The sequence below is a fragment of the Pristiophorus japonicus genome, chromosome 15 (assembly GCF_044704955.1).
Source record: "Pristiophorus japonicus isolate sPriJap1 chromosome 15, sPriJap1.hap1, whole genome shotgun sequence".
Taxonomy (NCBI): domain Eukaryota; kingdom Metazoa; phylum Chordata; class Chondrichthyes; family Pristiophoridae; genus Pristiophorus; species Pristiophorus japonicus.
This window is the reverse complement of record NC_091991.1, coordinates 140,548,741-140,565,631: the sequence shown is the minus strand read 5'-3', so window position 1 is coordinate 140,565,631 and position 16,891 is coordinate 140,548,741.

Genomic DNA, 16,891 nt, shown 5'->3' with positions numbered 1-16,891 from the left:
GGAAGTGAGTCGACCACACCTCCTTTTGGTGGCAGTGATGTGAGCCCAGACAGATCTAGAGTGAAATTTATAAAGGAATAGGACAAAAGGTGTGCCCCTCATAAACAATGAACTGCACACAGTTAAAACATTCATCGTCAATCCATTAATCATTACCAAGTGCTGGCTCAATATGGTTATTTAAAATGTAGTTCCTGAAGATCAGGTACGGTGTTTGCAGATATAATTTTTCCGCACACTGCATTACGATTATTGTATTTCTCTCTCTCCGGCTGTTTCTGTCTCCTCCTGTTTATGTGTTCTTTTCATATGCAAGTAAGGTGGGGCCTTGTTTTGCAACTCAGGCGTCTATCGGGAGTTAATGTGGTAACCAAGGAACCATATGCCCCATAAGGTTACCATGGCGACCGTTGTCACTTATTTTCTAATCCCTTGAAAAACAAACGAAAGTCTGGTGAATTGACCAGTAGATATACCAAGATTTGCTAACCACTTACACATTGATTGACAGCTATTTTGCTGATAGCCACCAGAGGTATAAACTCAGTGCCGTGACTTAAGGCAGAGTTTAAACAGGTTTGACCTGATTTGAAAGCAGAAATGATAGCTGTTTAGCACGTATATAATGCTGAAGTCAGTTTACCTTTTCTGTTAACTCATAAGGAGACACTGGATTGCCCCAGTGTCATCAACCCAAATAAATCTAACAAAAGTGCCTCCTTTTTAGAGGGGCACAACTAATAAAACCCAAATCATGAATAAAAAGACAAAGGAAACTTAGTAAATTAAATAATAATGATAGTTCCTGTATCCACTGCACACTCCAGTCCCCATGGTGCCCATTGGCCGCAGAAGGCCCAAATGTACCAGCGGACATTGCATGCTCCTCCTTCAAGTGTGGATAAAGCCGCAGAAGAGAGACAGGCAGCCAGAGTGGCCACCCCCCACGGCCATATCCAATCGGGGCCTCTGGATGGCCACCTTGACCAGGCCCAGGAGCAGGCCCATGAGGTGGTCCGCCGACTTGCATCGGGTGGCCGAGGATCAGGAGCGTGGGACTGAAGTGGAGCCAGAGGTCGAGGAGCAGTCCCTTTAAATAATGCAAGAGGGGCTGCAACCTCTCACACTCCGTGTAAATGTGGAACAAGGACTTATCCAGGCCGCAAAAGTTACAGGCAACCTGGGAGGCTGCGAAGTGGCTTAAAAACCTATTGGACGGGACAGCTCCGTGCAACACTCTCCAGCCCAGATCCCCAATGGCTAAAGTCAGTCTGCTCCCATTCCTGCTGGGACTGACTACATTTGGTTATCACACCATTATGTTCGTCTTACAGGACTTTTTGTGTCTGGAATGGGTATATTCACCCCTTCTCGCTGTAGTTTGGTGTCAGCCTTGGCTCAGTGTCTTGCCTCTGAGTCAGAAGGCTGTTGGTTCAAATCCCACTCCAGGGACTTGTGCACAAAAATCTAGGCTGACATTCCAGTGCAGGACTGAGGAGCAATGCTCTGTTGGAGGTGTCGTCTTTTGGATGAAACGTTAAACCGAGGCCTCGTCTGCTCTCTCAGATGAATGTAAAAGATCCCATGGCACAATTGGGAAGAAGAGCAGGGAAGTTATGGTGTCCTGGACAATATTTATCCCTCAACCAACGTCACTAAAACAGATTATCTGGTCATATATTCCATTGCTGTTTGTGGAAGCTTGTTGTGCACAAATTTGCTGCTGCGTTTCCTACATTACAACAGTGATTACACATCAAAAGTACTTCATTGGCTGTAAAGTGCTTTGGGGCATCCTGAGTTCATGAAAGACACTATATGAACGTAAGTTCTCCTTCTTCTTTTAATCGGTCTTGGCCTGATGTCTGATCTTTGAAAAAGGGCCATGGGGTGCTAATAATAAAATGGCCATCTTTGTCACTTCCTGTTTCTTTCAGACTATTTATACCTTTGCCGAGAAGATAACTGCCTGCTTCATTGTACCGGTTATCAGCTTGTACTTTGTGACTGTGTCCAGCAGGTGTCAGTATTGAACTGTCTTGAAATCTGTACCAAAAATCTACAAACCCTGGAATAGAAACAGAAAATGCTGGAAAACACTTAATAGTTCTGTTGAAAGGTCATTGACCTGAAACATTTAACCCTGTTTCTCTCCACTGTGCAATATCTTGCTTTTGTAACAAATACTGGAAATCGGAAATAAAAATAGAAAATACTGGAGATATACAGCTGATCAATTAGCATCTGAATAGCCCCAGTATGTGAAATAGTCTCAATGATGTGGAGGGTGAGCTATGGGAATATGGAGATTCTTGAGATACTGCAGTTTCCCAGAACTTGGCTTGCCTTTGGCTGGGGTGTGTGTGTGTGTGTGTGATTGGGAGGGGGGGGGGAGACACGGAATGGGTGGGGAATAACATCTCAGACTTTTTTCTAAACTGGGCTCAGGTTTCTGGAGTGGGACTTGAACCCACAAACCTCTGACTCAGAGGTGAGAGTGCTACCCACTGAGTCATAACTATCATTGCTTTTAACTTTTTCACTGGTGCTACTAGAGAAAAGAAAGAAAGGCTTGCATTTATACAGGACCTTTCACAACCACTGGATGTCCCAAAGCACCTTACAGCCAATGTAATACTTTTTGAAGCATGGTTACTGTTATAATGCAGCAGCCAACTTGCACACAACAAGCTCCCACAAATAGTAATGTGATAATGACCAGATAATCTGTTTTTTTTGATTGAGGGGTAAATATTCTTCTTTGAAATAGTGCTGTGGGATCTATTATGTCCCCCGAGAGAGTAGACGGGGCCTCGGTTTTAACTGTTCATCCACAAGACGGCACTTCCGACAGTGCAGCACTCCTGCAGCACTACACTGGAGTGTCAGTGTATATTTTTGTGCTTAATTCTCTGGAGTGAGACTTGAACCCACAACCTTCTGACTCAGAGAGGTGGGTGCTACCTACTGAGCCACTGGCTGGCTGGAGGTTCATCTAGATGGAGCCTTATAATCCTCAGAGCCCTGGCTCATCTGTAGGACATATAAATATGAAACATACCTCTTAAATATTAGTAATTCTGGAACTGTCTTATGGTTAAATGGCATCGATGCTCGAGATGAACATACCTTTATAAATGTGATTGTCGTGTGTCAGAATCGTGCCTCTGAGCCAAAGGCTGGAGCTGCTCTCTGGTGGTTCAGAGGGATATTGAAGATCCTGCTCAGAGATCCAGGAGTTCTCCCAGTGTCCTGGCCAACATTCCTACTGCACCCACCTCCCTGGGAGAAAGGAGTCCCAGCTTCTCACTAACACTATGTAATTCCATCTGTGTGGAAGTGTCTGAGGTGGCATGTGGGAGTGAGAAAATACTGGCACAAGGGGGAATATGCAATGGGTTGGAGTAAAGGAACACGGGCAGAATCTTGCTCTGGTGTTCCTGTGTGGCCTTTCACTCAGCATCCTCGTCCTTAATATCATCATCGCCATCATCATTATCGTCAACACCCTAGTTCACCAAAAGGAAATATCTCTCCTCCTTGTCATCATCATTGTCCTCCTCTGCTCTTTATTGCTGTGACAGCCCTGCAGAAAAGGACATTGTGCCTATACAGTAAGGATGGGTGAACGTAACCCAATGGGATTGAGGAGACAGAGAAGGGTGTGCATGCTATTGGTTGGACGCTACTTCACGGGGGTTGCCATGTCAACCACCGAGATGTGCTCTCACCAATCTGCTGCCTGCACTGTCCCACCAATCTCACCATCTCCCACAGCTCAAGCAGGTATCTCTCAGCAGCTGCATGGTCTGCCCCTCATTGGGGCTAAGTATTCTGATGTCTCCTGGTCCATTGCGTTTCATGGGCATTGTGGGCAAGTTTCTTCAACGACAAGTGTGGGTGAATCAGGTGAAGGCTCACATGTGAGGGATGTCTCCCAGGTGGCATCTGACAACAGCTGTAATAAATTTGCTGGTGTCCCCCTGCTAAAGTGGAGGAAGGGGATTTCAAGTTCAGCATGGCAGTTAGTGGAGATGGCAGCACGGATTGTAAGCTCCCGAGTTATTTCTCTGTGCTGTGAAAAGTGTCACTTGTGCAGTTATTAATTTTAGAGAATGAGCAACCTGTTGACACCCAAGAAGGTACAGGCACAGTGGTCGGTCTGTTAATTTGTCAGCTCTTGTCAGGTCGTTTAACTTTTTCCTGGTCTGTGACACTCAACCACCTCACTAGGCGTGGAATGTAAACCTTTTTGAGCTTCCTCCCAGGAAGGCTCTCTCTCTCTCTCCTTTACTGCCTTTCATCTAGGAGTATCTTAAGGCCGGTCTCATTGAAATTGTGTGCTCTTCTTTGCTGCCTCCAGACAATGCCCTGCTCCTTTTTAAGGCTTTTAGGGTTTGGGGATTAGCATCGATTCGTAAAATGAAAATCTACGGGGTTGAATTTCCGCAGGGATTCTCCCAAACACTCACCATAACTTTGTTGGGAGATGTGTGGAAACCCTGGAGATTGGTGACATACCTTCTTGGCACCTCCAACACAGTTCACTTGACGTCTGGTTCTGTGAAATGTGGCCTCTTTGATTTTTTTTAGCTGTGTTTGAATTTTTCACAATATTACTGTGACCGTATTACCGTACATTTCATGCTTAGATCAATGGCTTATTTGCTACCTGGTTAAACTGTTTCAAACAATTACTAACTATTTGGCAAACGTAACTTAAGCCATGAAAGGCAGTAGATTGATGGTTGTGAGATTAGTGCACTGCCAAAATAGTCCCAAACACTGTAAGATAGGATGGGTGCATTTTGGTAGTTATTGCATTAGCTTTTTATTTTGCTGAAGGAGTTGTATCACCCTACTGTTAAATAATAGCTTTGCACAGTGTTAGTTGTTACCAATAGAGTGAGACCTTAAACCGAGGCCCCGTCTGCCCTCTCAGGTGGATATAAAAGATCTCATGGCCCTTTCTCGAAGAAGACCAGGGGAATTATCTCCGGTGTCCTGACCCATATTTATCTCTCAACCAACATCTTTAAAGCAGATTATCTGGTCATTATCTCAGTGCCAGGATCAAAAAATCTTTAATAATCAAACACAGTTGTACAAAATTGCACTTTTTGCAGTCACTGCCATTCTGAATGCTGTGGATATGTGCCGACGACAAGAATCCCTAAGTAAAACGATTTTGAGGTAATCGTGATTTGTTTTCTAGTGGCCGCATATGAACCCACTTTTAATCAACACGTTAAATGAGTTTTTGGCTCTAACCTGGTCCTAACCTCTGTCTGTCACTGGGGCTAAAGAAGTTTCGTATGTAATTGTTTTCTGCTTAGAGAGATGCCAGACGGTTATGGACTGTGAATATTTAAAGAAAATGCTGTTTGACTCTAAGATTAAGGTGTAGTTCACCAGACTGATTCCCGGGATGGCAGGACTGACATATGAGGAGAGACTGGATCGACTGGGCTTGTATTCACTGGAGTTTAGAAGAATGAGAGGGGATCTCATAGAAACATATAAAATTCTGATGGGACTGGACAGGTTAGATGCAGGAAGAATGTTCCCGATGTTGGGGAAGTCCAGAACCAGGGGTCACAGTCTAAGGATAAGGGGTAAGCCATTTAGGACCGAGATGAGGAGAAACTTCTTCACTCAGAGAGTTGTTAACCTGTGGAATTCTCTACCACAGAAAGTTGTTGATGCCAGTTCGCTAGATATATTCAAGAGGGAGTTAGATATGGCTCTGATGGCTAAAGGGATCAAGGGGTATGGAGAGAAAGCAGGAAAGGGTACTGAGGTGAATGATCAGCCATGATCATATTGAATGGCGGTGCAGACACGAAGGGCCGAATGGCCTACTCCTGCACCTATTTTCTATGTTTCTATGTAGTTGATGCACTATGCGCTTGGTCTTCGAACACAGGAAGGGCCAATACCCTCCCCCTACTGTGAATTGCGACTGTTACGTTTCTTACTTCCCTCATCACAACATTGCCCCTTTGCTGCGAACATATATATGTGTCGAGGTTGCTTGGACTACAGTCAGAGCACGTTATGAAAGATTCTCTTTTGAGCAGCTGTCTACTTGATCTACTTAGTTTACTTGATCTAAAAACAGAAAATGCTTTCGAAGGTCGTCGATCGGAAACTCTGTGTTTCTCTCGCCACGGAAGCTGCCTGGCCCGATGAGTGTTTTCCAGCAATTTTCTCTTTTTATTTCAGAGTTCCAGCTGCCGCAGTGTTTTGCTGTTGTTTTCGTTTACTTGGTGTTGTCTGGTAATCAATAAGAGCGGCTCTTGTATGCAGGTGACCTGAAACAGTTCGAAACCTTCAGCCCAACAAATGCAACCAGAGACAGTAATAGTTTCACAAAAGCAAAATACTGCCGATGCGGGAATCTGGAATAAAAACAGAAAATGCTGGAAATCTCAGCGGGTCAGGCAGCATCTGTGGAGAGAGAAACAGAGTTAAGGTTTTGGGTTGACGACCCTTTGTCAGAACTGGAGAGTGTCCGGCCTCCTTCACTGTTCCAATGACGCTCAGCCCAAGCTCGAGGAACAGCACCTCATCTTTTACTTAGGCACTTTACAGCCTTCTGTTCAACAACTTCAGACCATAACCTCTGTCCATATGTTTTCCCTTCCTTCCCTTTTTTTGTACAACCCCCCCGCCCCCCACTCCCCTTTTTGTCTCTTTCCACGGCAGTTGGTGAGGATTCCACCATTTACATCCCATCTAGACTCATCTTTTGTTTCTTAACTTGTGCCATTACCATCTCATTTTTGCCCATCATCCCTTTTGTCTCTTAAATCAGTCCTGCATTCCACCCTATCACAGACCTTCCCTTTTGTTCCTCCCTCCCCTCCCCCTTTCACTGCCCCTGCACTTCCTTAACAATCTGTGACATCTCGAACTTTTCCAGTTCTGACGAAGGGTCACAGACCTGAAACGTTAACTCTGTTTCTCTCCACAGATGCTACCTGACCTGCTGAGATTTCCAGCATTTTCTGTTTTTATTTCAGTAATAGTTTTGGTGGGAGGAGGCTGGATTAGAACATTAATGCCGGCACAGAGCAGTTGGGCAGATTGGCCTGTTTCTGTGCTGTACGTTCTATGTAATCGATGTAAATTACAAATCCAGCCTTCACTGAGCAGGAGTTACTCCAACATCAACTGAATTTCAGATTCCAAACACATTCTTATTTAAAAATAAAACAGCAGTGAGTGCTGCTTTATTCATCCTTTAGGTCCCTGATATGGTTATCGCTGCTGATATAAATGGAGTATTGGCGGGTATAATGTATTTTCCGCACCGTACAGCATTCTCGATGGAATTGGCAGATAAATATGACGGCATTTACATTAAAGTGTCCTGAATTTATTTACAGCAAATGAAAGATTAAATATGAAAAAGATTACCATCAATAGTAATATTACCAATTAGAAGCTCTGTGTGCCAATTTCTTGATTGTAACTGGGGAATCATGAGTAATTGTCAAAAGGTGTTTATTCAGAGGGAGGAAAATTCAGAATGTGAGTGTACAATTTTAGTCACCTGTTAATATTTGAATCAAAAAGGAGGCCAAGCAATTGTTTGCAGGCCTATCATGTCAAGAAATGCTCCTCGTAATGAAAATGCTGGCAGAGAGGCAGGCAAAACTGTCTTGATTAAATTAGGATAGAAATAGTTAATTAATAGCCCTGAGCTCTTGAATTCCCTCCCTAAACCTCTCCTCCTTTAAGTCGCCCCTTGAAACCTCTCGTTTGACTGAGCTTTTGCTCACCCGTCCTAATATCTCCTTATGTGGAATTGGTGTCAGTTTTTGGCTGATAAGGCACCTCTGAAGTGCCTTGGGATATTTTACTACGTTAAAGGCGCAATATCAATGCAAGTTGTTGTTTAATCAGATATCATTGATCTGTTTCTAAGGGATCCTGGTGACAAGAAGTACCTGAAGTGCTTAGGTTTGTGTTATATTTGTTTAAAGATTGTAGACAGTAAGTCAGTTTTGTATAAAATAAAGTAGGAATGGTTAAAAAGCAATGTTGCAACCCGAGATAAAGGTATCTCTCCATTTACATGTGGCTCAGTTGTGGGGTTACACTGGGAAGAATGTATTAATGTTGCATTTGTAATTGCTGGGGACATACACTATAAAAATATAATGATATAGTATTAGCTGTGTCATCACAGAAATGTGCTCACTGAGGAGAGTCTGCCTTGAAATTTTAAAGATTTTACCGACAAGATGTGGTGTACTGATAAAATAAATTACGAACAGAAGAGGGATTCATTTTTTTCGAAGCAACCTAAATTTGGATTATTACCATGAGTGAGTGATGATTTGTTTGTACTGTTTTGTCTGGCTTCATTACAATAAAATGCATAGGTTTATTGCTGATTGTGATTGAGCATCTTCCAGTGTGTTTGCTCACTACATTACTGAGAGGGAACGATCCTCTATTTTCAAAGCAAATCCATTAGTGGATTGTGTGTCTCTTGTTCCAATTATAACCTTTTTTTCTTCAAATGCTACACCAGCTTGTGAACCCTTTGATTCTGTAAGATGCTGGTTCTGTGTAAAAGTGAAGGTCCCAGCAGATTGGAAAATTGCAAATGTAACGCACCTATTTAAACAGGAGGCAGACAAAAAGCAGGAAACTATAGACCAGCTAGTCTAACATCTGTGGTTGGGAAAATGTTGGCGTCCATTATTAAAGAAGCAGTAGCAGGACATTTGGAAAAGCAAAATTTGTTCAGGTAGAGTCAGCATGGATTTATGAAAGGGAAGTCATGTTTGACAAATTTGCTGGAATTCTTTGAGGATGTAACGAACAGGGTGGATAAAGGGGAACCAGTGGATGTGGCATATTTGGACTTCCAGAAGGCATTTGACAAGGTGCCACATAAAAGGATACTGCACAAGATAAAAGTTCACGGGGTTGGGGGTAATATATTAGCATGGATAGAGGATTGGCTAACTAACAGAGAACAGAGAGTCTGGATAAATGGTTCATTCTCTGGTTGGCAACCAGTAACTAGTGGGGTGCCGCAGGGATCAGTGCTGGGACCCCAACTATTTACAATCTATATTATCGACTTGGAAGAAGGGACTGATTGTAACGTAGCCAAGTTTGCTGATGATACAAAGATGGGAGGAAAAGCAATGTGTGAGGTGGACACAAAAAAGCTGCAAAAGGACATAGACAGGCTAAGTGAGTGGGCAAAAATTTGGCAGATGGAGTATAATGTCGGAAAGTGTGAGGTCATGCACTTTGGCAGAAAAAAATGAAAGAGCAAGTTATTATTTAAATGGAGAAAGATTGCAAAGTGCCGCAGTACAGCGGGACCTGGGGATACTTGTGCATGAAATACAAAAGGATAGTTTGCAGGTACAGCAAGTGATCAGGAAGGCTAATGGTATCTTGGACTTTATTGCAAAGGGGATGGAGTATAAAACCAGAGAAGTCTTGCTACAGCTATATAAGGTATTGGCGAGGCCACACCTGAAATACTTTGTGCAGTTTTGGTTTCCATATATATGAAAGGATATACTTGCTATGGAGGCAGTTCAGAGAAGGTTCACTAGGTTGATTCTGGGGATGAGGGGGTTGACTTATGAGTAAAGGTTGAGTAGTTTGGGCCTCTACTCATTGGAGTTCAGAAGATTGAGAGGTGATCTTATAGAAATGTATAAGATTATGAGGGGGCTTGACAAATTGGATGCAGTGAGGATGTTTCCACTGATGGGGGAGACTAGAACTAGAGGGCATGATCTTAGAATAAGCAGCCGCCCATTTAAAACAGAAATGAGGAGAAATTTCTTCTCTCAGAGGGTTGTGGATCTGTGGAATTCGCTGCCTCGGAGGGTTGTGGAAGCTGGGACAGTGAATAAATTTAAGACAGAAATAGACAGTTTCTTAAACGATAAGGGGTTATGGGGAGTGGACGGAATAGTGGAGCTGAGTCCATGATCAGATCAGCCATGATCTTATTGAATGGCGGAGCAAGCTCGAGGGGCTGTATGACCTACTCCAGCTCCTATTTCTTATGCTCTTATGCTCTTATGCTCTTATGCTCTTATGTTCTTATGTTCTTATGTTCTTATGACTCAGTGAAGCAGCACTCGAATCCTGTGTCCTTCCCCACTTGGTGGCACTGAGCAATGTTTGAACAGAATTCAGTGTAACTGCTTGATCGGCTCATGAGGGATCCTGGTGACACGCAGTACATGAAATGCCCCTCGTGTTGTTTAGATTGTAGATAGCAAGACTTTCCAAAGTGTGAAAGATTAACTGAAGGACTGATTGTATTCTGTGGGACATAGAATCATTCTGACTAATCGTAAGGACAGCGGAGGAATCTGTCACAGAGTTACATAAAAGCGGCAAATACATGGACATTTATAGAAATTCAATCATAATAGGATTACTCAGTAAGCCTCTGGAAGCAGTGTAGATATAATCCTGGTCATTTGCTTGGAATTTATTTCCATCTAATTGAGGGATGAGAGATTGAGCTAATGCAAAATGTGTTAATGGGAAAACATTCCTCCGACAGCTTGCATTGATCTTTAAAAATCTTTAGATTTTATTATGAATGTAAGAACATATAAAAAAGGGCAGGAAAATACCAACTGGTCTATCAAGCCTGTCCCATCCCAACAACCTACACACATCATCCACTCCATTCTCCCATGCACCCCCCCCCCCCCCCGCAAAAGTCACGCAATCTACCAGGGAAGAGCAACCCCACTCCCCCCAGAGAAAACAATCTTAGGTTAGTTTAAGAGAAAAACTCTGGGAATTTTTTTCTCCAACCTCCAAAGCTGATCCAGCCAGCTCGGAGACCATAGTGACTCGTATCACTAATCCCTTGCAACCCACCCACCACCTATAAATCAAGATGTCCTCCATTCACAGGAACTCATCCAACTGCCTTCTGAGTGCTCGCAGCGAATCCACATTCACCACACATGCTGGCAACTTATTCCACAGGTCGACAACTGCCTGCGAAAAGCAGGACTTACTGCCATCTGAATTAACCCCTTGCTTTATTAGCTTGTACTTATGTCACCTAGTCTTCGTTGCCTAGCTCGCTTAAACTGAGCCACATGGGTAGCACTCTCGCCTCTGAGTCAGAAGGTTGTGGGTTCAAGTCCCACTTCAGGGATGTGAGCACAATAAAATCTAAGCTGACACTCCAGTGCAGTGCTGAGGGAGTGCTGAATTGTCGGAGGTGCCGTCTTTCGGATGAGACATTAAACCAAGGCCCCGTCTGCTCTGTCAAGATCCCATGGCACTATTTCGAAGAAGAGCAGGGTAGTTATCCCCAGTGTCCTGGCCAATATTTGACACTGAATCAACATAACAAAATCAGATTATCTGGTCATTATACATTGCTGTGTGTGGGAGCTTACTTGTTCGCAAATTGGCTGCCGCGTTTCCCACATTACAACAGTGACTACACTGCAAAAAGTACTTCATTGCCTCTAAAGCACTTTGAGACATCTAGTGGTCATGAAAGGTGCTATATAAATGCAAGTCTTTCTTTCTTTAAATAATGCATCCCCATGGAGAGAATCGAATCCCTTCATTATTAAAAAAATTATTTGCATTTATATAGCACCTTTCACAACATAGTGATGTTGATTGAGTGATAAATATTGGCCATGATACCAGGGTTAACTCCCCTGCTCTTCTTTTATGTCCACCTGAGAGAGCAGATGGGGCCTTGGTTTAACATCTCATCTGAAAGACGGCATCTCCAACAGTGCAGCACTCCCTCAGTCCTGCACTGAAGTATCAGCCTCAATTTTTGTGCTCAAGTCTCTGGAGTGGGACTTAAACCCACAACCTTCTGACTCAAAGGCGAGGGTGCTACCAACTGAGCCACAGCTGACATATTCTTTGAGAACCTACATTTCCCCAAAGAAAAAGTTCCTAGCTCTCTAAGCCTTTCCTGATAACTAAAAGCTCTTAAACTAGGTACCAAAAAGCAACTATCTTCTGGTCCTTTTCCAGGGCCTCAACTTCCACTCCCATGTGAGCGGACCAAAACTGGACACAGTATTCTTGAGGGGTCGGTCCAATGCCTTGTACAAGGAAAGGATTGTACTTCCAGTTTTATATTTAATTGTCCTGACTGTACACTAACATGCTATTCACTTTCACAACTGCTTTGCTGTACTGATCATGGATCTTCAATGATTCATGAACTTAAAACCTCCAAGTTTGTGCACATAGCCCTGTGTGCTGTATAAATGCCTGGAATTGTGTCTGCTCCAATGCACCATGCTGCACTTGTCTATATTGAAAGCCATGGGCACATTCCCTCATTGCATTTGAAGCTGACTCCAAATTATTTTTTAAATCTAAGATTCGAACTCTCACACATATCTTTGTGTCATTCCCAAAGTTGGAGATAGTTCCCCCAAATCATTCATGCAGATCGTTTAGAAAGTTGGTGAAGAGCAGTAAATCTACTGCTGATCCCCATGGGATTCCACTACGAGGAAAGAATTTGCATTTATACAGTACTTTTCATAACTTCAATACACCCCAAAGTGCTTCACAGCCAATGAAGTGTAGTCACTGTTGTAACGTAGGGAAACAAGATATTCTGATTTGGTGGTGTTGATTGAGAGATGACTGTTGACCAGGACTGTTGACTAGGAGAATTCCCCTGTCCTCTTTCAAAAACCAAGAGATATGGTATGTGTTCATTAGGAACCTAACGCATTTTGAAGGACCCCTTTTAGGAATGAGTGAGGTATGCGTCAGGTGTGGTGAGAAGGAAGTTTGACTCATAACACAGGCCTATTCCAATTAAGCCCTTCTGAGATTTGCAAATGTGTATTCTTGACATTAATTAGTAACAAAATTGCATTTCCTTTGTTGGCACCACAGCTGCACAAGCTTCGAGAGAAGTGTGCACCATATGTTTGGAGTTCCTCTTTCGTAATGTAATATGGCTATGATCGCATACAAAATAAAATGTAATGACAATGTGCAGAGAAATCGTTAAGCACTAATTTCTATATTTCCTTTATTGCCCTGTGTGCCATCTAAACTTGGTAAGGGGAATCATGAAGGTATGCTATGACAATATGGCCTGATCCAGGTAAAAACTCACCATTGGATCACCACTGAGATCCTGCGCTTTGGTGTCGGGATTAAAATGCAACTTTGTCCAAAGGAATAAAATGCTCCTGCCATAAATGATTTTACAATTTACAAAACCTTGCACAAAGAAAACATTCTGGTATCAGAGTTCCTTTTAAAGCCTTCGGAAATTGGCCAGAGGTATTGCTTCCATTGGACCATTCAATTTGCTTTCCTTTTTTGTTTCAGTCTAATTTACTGTGAGAGCTTTCTGCTACAAACATGCCTACAACCGTTTGATTCCCTGGTTTAAATCATTTTATAGTCTCCTTCATTTTAGGGAGCTTTCAGATCTCCATCGCTGTCATATGGTGCGAAAAGCTACCATCAATGTTAAATGTTGCATACAACATCCAAGCGAGTTCCTTTCCCAGGAAGTACTGGCCCAGCATTAAAGTACATCGGCCATTTTAACCCAGCCCGCCCGGCGGGAAAGGAACGGGTGAGCGTTTAAAATCGGGAAAATCAACTTACTGCCCCATTCCCACTGGAACCTGGCATTTTAACTCTGCATTGACTGAGGTCAGAAATGCACCTGCCGGAAAGAGGCGGGTACCTCATTAAAATAGGGGTCTGGTGATGTCATATCAATCCCAACATGATTTTTACTGGATGGGTCTCCTCCACACTGTCAGCCAGAGTAGTGAAACTCTTTGGTAGTCTTTCCACTACCTGATTTAATTGCTTGTGTGAAGCACACAGTTTTCTTCCCATTGCTGGGATCCTGATGTCTGTATCTCTGTGCTCCTCAGCAAAGCTGGGTGAGGACCTTCCCTTCTGGCGAGCTGTCTCTTGGAATGTCCGTGCCACCAGCACCTGCTGCTGCTCACTAGTGTTTGGTGCGTCACTATGTGCACACCCCTCTAGCTCACTCCCTAAATCAGCCAGGATACCAATCTCTGAACTGGATTCTCAGTAGGATTCTCCTCCTCTGAAGCATTCTTCTTTGGTGGGGGGGAGGGGGGCGAGGAGTGATATAGCTGTTGAGGAGGACCTAGAGGATGCAGAAAAGGGACAAGTGTTAAGATGGCGCTGAGAGGCTAGACAGTAGCAGATGGCGGCAGGCATCACATGCAAGGAACTGAGACAGCAGTAATTGCTGGCAGGATCTCAGGTTCTCTGGATGTCCTGCTGGAAAAGGATCAGTGTGAGGAGAGAAGTTCTCTTCCCAGCCAGTGCCAGGAGCTATCCACAAAAATAATCTGAGCTGCTGCCACCACGACGGGATACTCCACACTCCGTGATCATGAGCCCCACCCCACCCGCCCTCCCCCACCCCGTGACTTACCGTCCTGGCGGAAAACCGTTTTCCGTTGACCAATTTGGCGGGCTGCACTGGAAAGCCTCTCTGACCCTCTGCAGCTTGCCTGGCGAACGTAAATGAGGCCGGAGCCAGAAAATCATGGTGTAATGTATGCACCTGTGAGTGTGGAGGTGAGCAGGCAGGTCAGCAGGCCTCCTCGTGGGGGTCATTCAGCCCGACTGCCTGCCTCTCTTCCGCAGTTACATCCGAGCCAGGGTATCCCTGGAGATGAAGCACACGGTGTCCACCGGTACGCTCGTGGCCTTCAGGAGAGGTGGGCACCGGAGGGACTGGAGTGCATCATCACCCCCGGCAACCAAATTTTAATTTGATTTTAAATGTCTAAAGTTTAATTTGTTTATTGTGCCAGTTTTAGTGCCCCCCCCCCTTTTAGCCAGGGGGCACTTGTGTAATTTGTGTTTTTAATGCCCTAAAAAAAAACAAAAGCAAAAAAATACAAAACAAAAAAAACAAAAACAAAGGGGCAGTTGTTTGAAAGTCTTTGGCATGTCCTACCCTTTAATCAGGGGGCATTTGATTTATTGTTTTCTACAAAAATAGTTGTAGAACTGTTGAGTGCAGAGGGGACCGGGCAGGTCAGCAGACCTCCTCATAGGACTGCTCCTGGGCATGGCCAAGGGGACCATCAACTGGTCCAGGCAGTGGGCGGTCGAGGGAGTCGTTCAGCCCGACTGCCTGCCTCTCTTCCGCAGTTACATCCGAGCCAGGGTGTTCCTGGAGATGGAGCACACGGTATCCACCGGTACGCTCGTGGCCTTCCGCGAGAGGTGGGCGCCGGAGGGACTGGAGTGCATCATCACCCCCGGCAACCAAATTCTAATTTGAACCATTATTCTTAAAAGTTAATTTGTTTAAATTGTCGGTTTTAGTGCCCCTTTAATAAGGGGGCATTTGATTTGCATTTGAGTTACAGGTACAACCAAAATAGTTGTAGAGCTGTTGAGTTGTGAGTGGCTTAGCCAGTCACATGATGTTTACAAGACTCAATAAAATCCCAGCCAGTTGGGTTCAGGAGTCCATGATGAGGCAGGTGGTTGTGAGCCTGGTGGATGAACTGGAAATGTGTAATGTGATTGTCAAACCTTTGCTAATAAACCAACTAGTCCTTAATAGCAATGTGTTGCTATGAATTCTTAAGCAATGAACCCATGAAGCAAATACATTACACAAGGGGACCTTTTCTTCGTAAGCCAGCGCGTTCCGCCAATCGACCACCCAAAAGTCAAAATAGACCCCATTGATTCTTAGCGTTTCATTAGAAACTCTTCCAACTTCCACTTGTTCTTTGTTTGCAGCTCACAGCCAGCTGAAGCAAATAGGAACCCAGGTCCACAGTGTGTGAGACTTGATTTGATGCAAATCATTATTCTTTCAAACTGCCTATAAATCAGGAAATATTGCACTCACCAGTTTAGCACATTATTCCCTCGGGGAAATAGCTCGCTGGAGTGAAGCTCACGCATTCCTGACTAAACACCTGGAAACAAAATGGATCTATTTGTTCTGAGATGTTTCTTCACATATTGTTCTTAAATGACATTTATTCTGCTGCTATAAAGATTTGGGGAATTAGTACAAAGTATACACAGTGTGACAGGTACAGGTACTTTCTGGAGATGAGACAACATCAAAGTGACATGCCACCATAAACCAATTTTTACTCTGTCAATCCACATCAGTCAGTATCGATGACAGGACATTGCACGAGGGAGTTTAAGATTGTTCTGCATGAGTTGCTCAGAACTTTGTGGAAGTTTTGGAGCGTGTTATGCAACCACTCCCACTGAATGCAAAGGTCTACATTTCTCCCCTAATGACTCTGATGTATTTACTATGCTGGCTTCAGGTCTTCATGATTGGTTTGCATAATTTGTATATCGGAAAGAACAGATAGTGAGCGGTAAGGCACCGAGCGGAGGTCAAGACTGGTCACGAACTTCTCCTGGCTAACTTAACGTCCAAGAAGCTTGTGCTGCACTACAGAAAAAAATAGGAACATAGGCCTAGAAATTGGCCTCCTTAGCGCCTCCGGTTATCACTTCTGGGGGGCGATAATGTGGCGCTAACCACTTGCCGACAGGGCGCGGCGAGATGAACGACTCTCGCTAATTTCAGCGGGAGGTTTGCGGCAGCGGTAGGATGTTGGGCCCCGATCTCCTTCGCCCGGAGATCGTGACGTAATTGGCCTGTGCCTCGCCCTGGATTTCAGTTCTGACCCCTGCAGCATTGGTGGGCGAAAACACCGGCAGCTCCAGGAGGTGTTGATCAAGACGCGCTGGGCACTTCAGGGGGCGAAAGTTAAAGGCCAGGTGGCTGAGGTAAGTAAAGAAAAATGTCCCCCAAAAAATCTCTCTTTTTTTTAGCTTCCTCTTCGGCCGCGATTGAGCAGCCTGACACTCT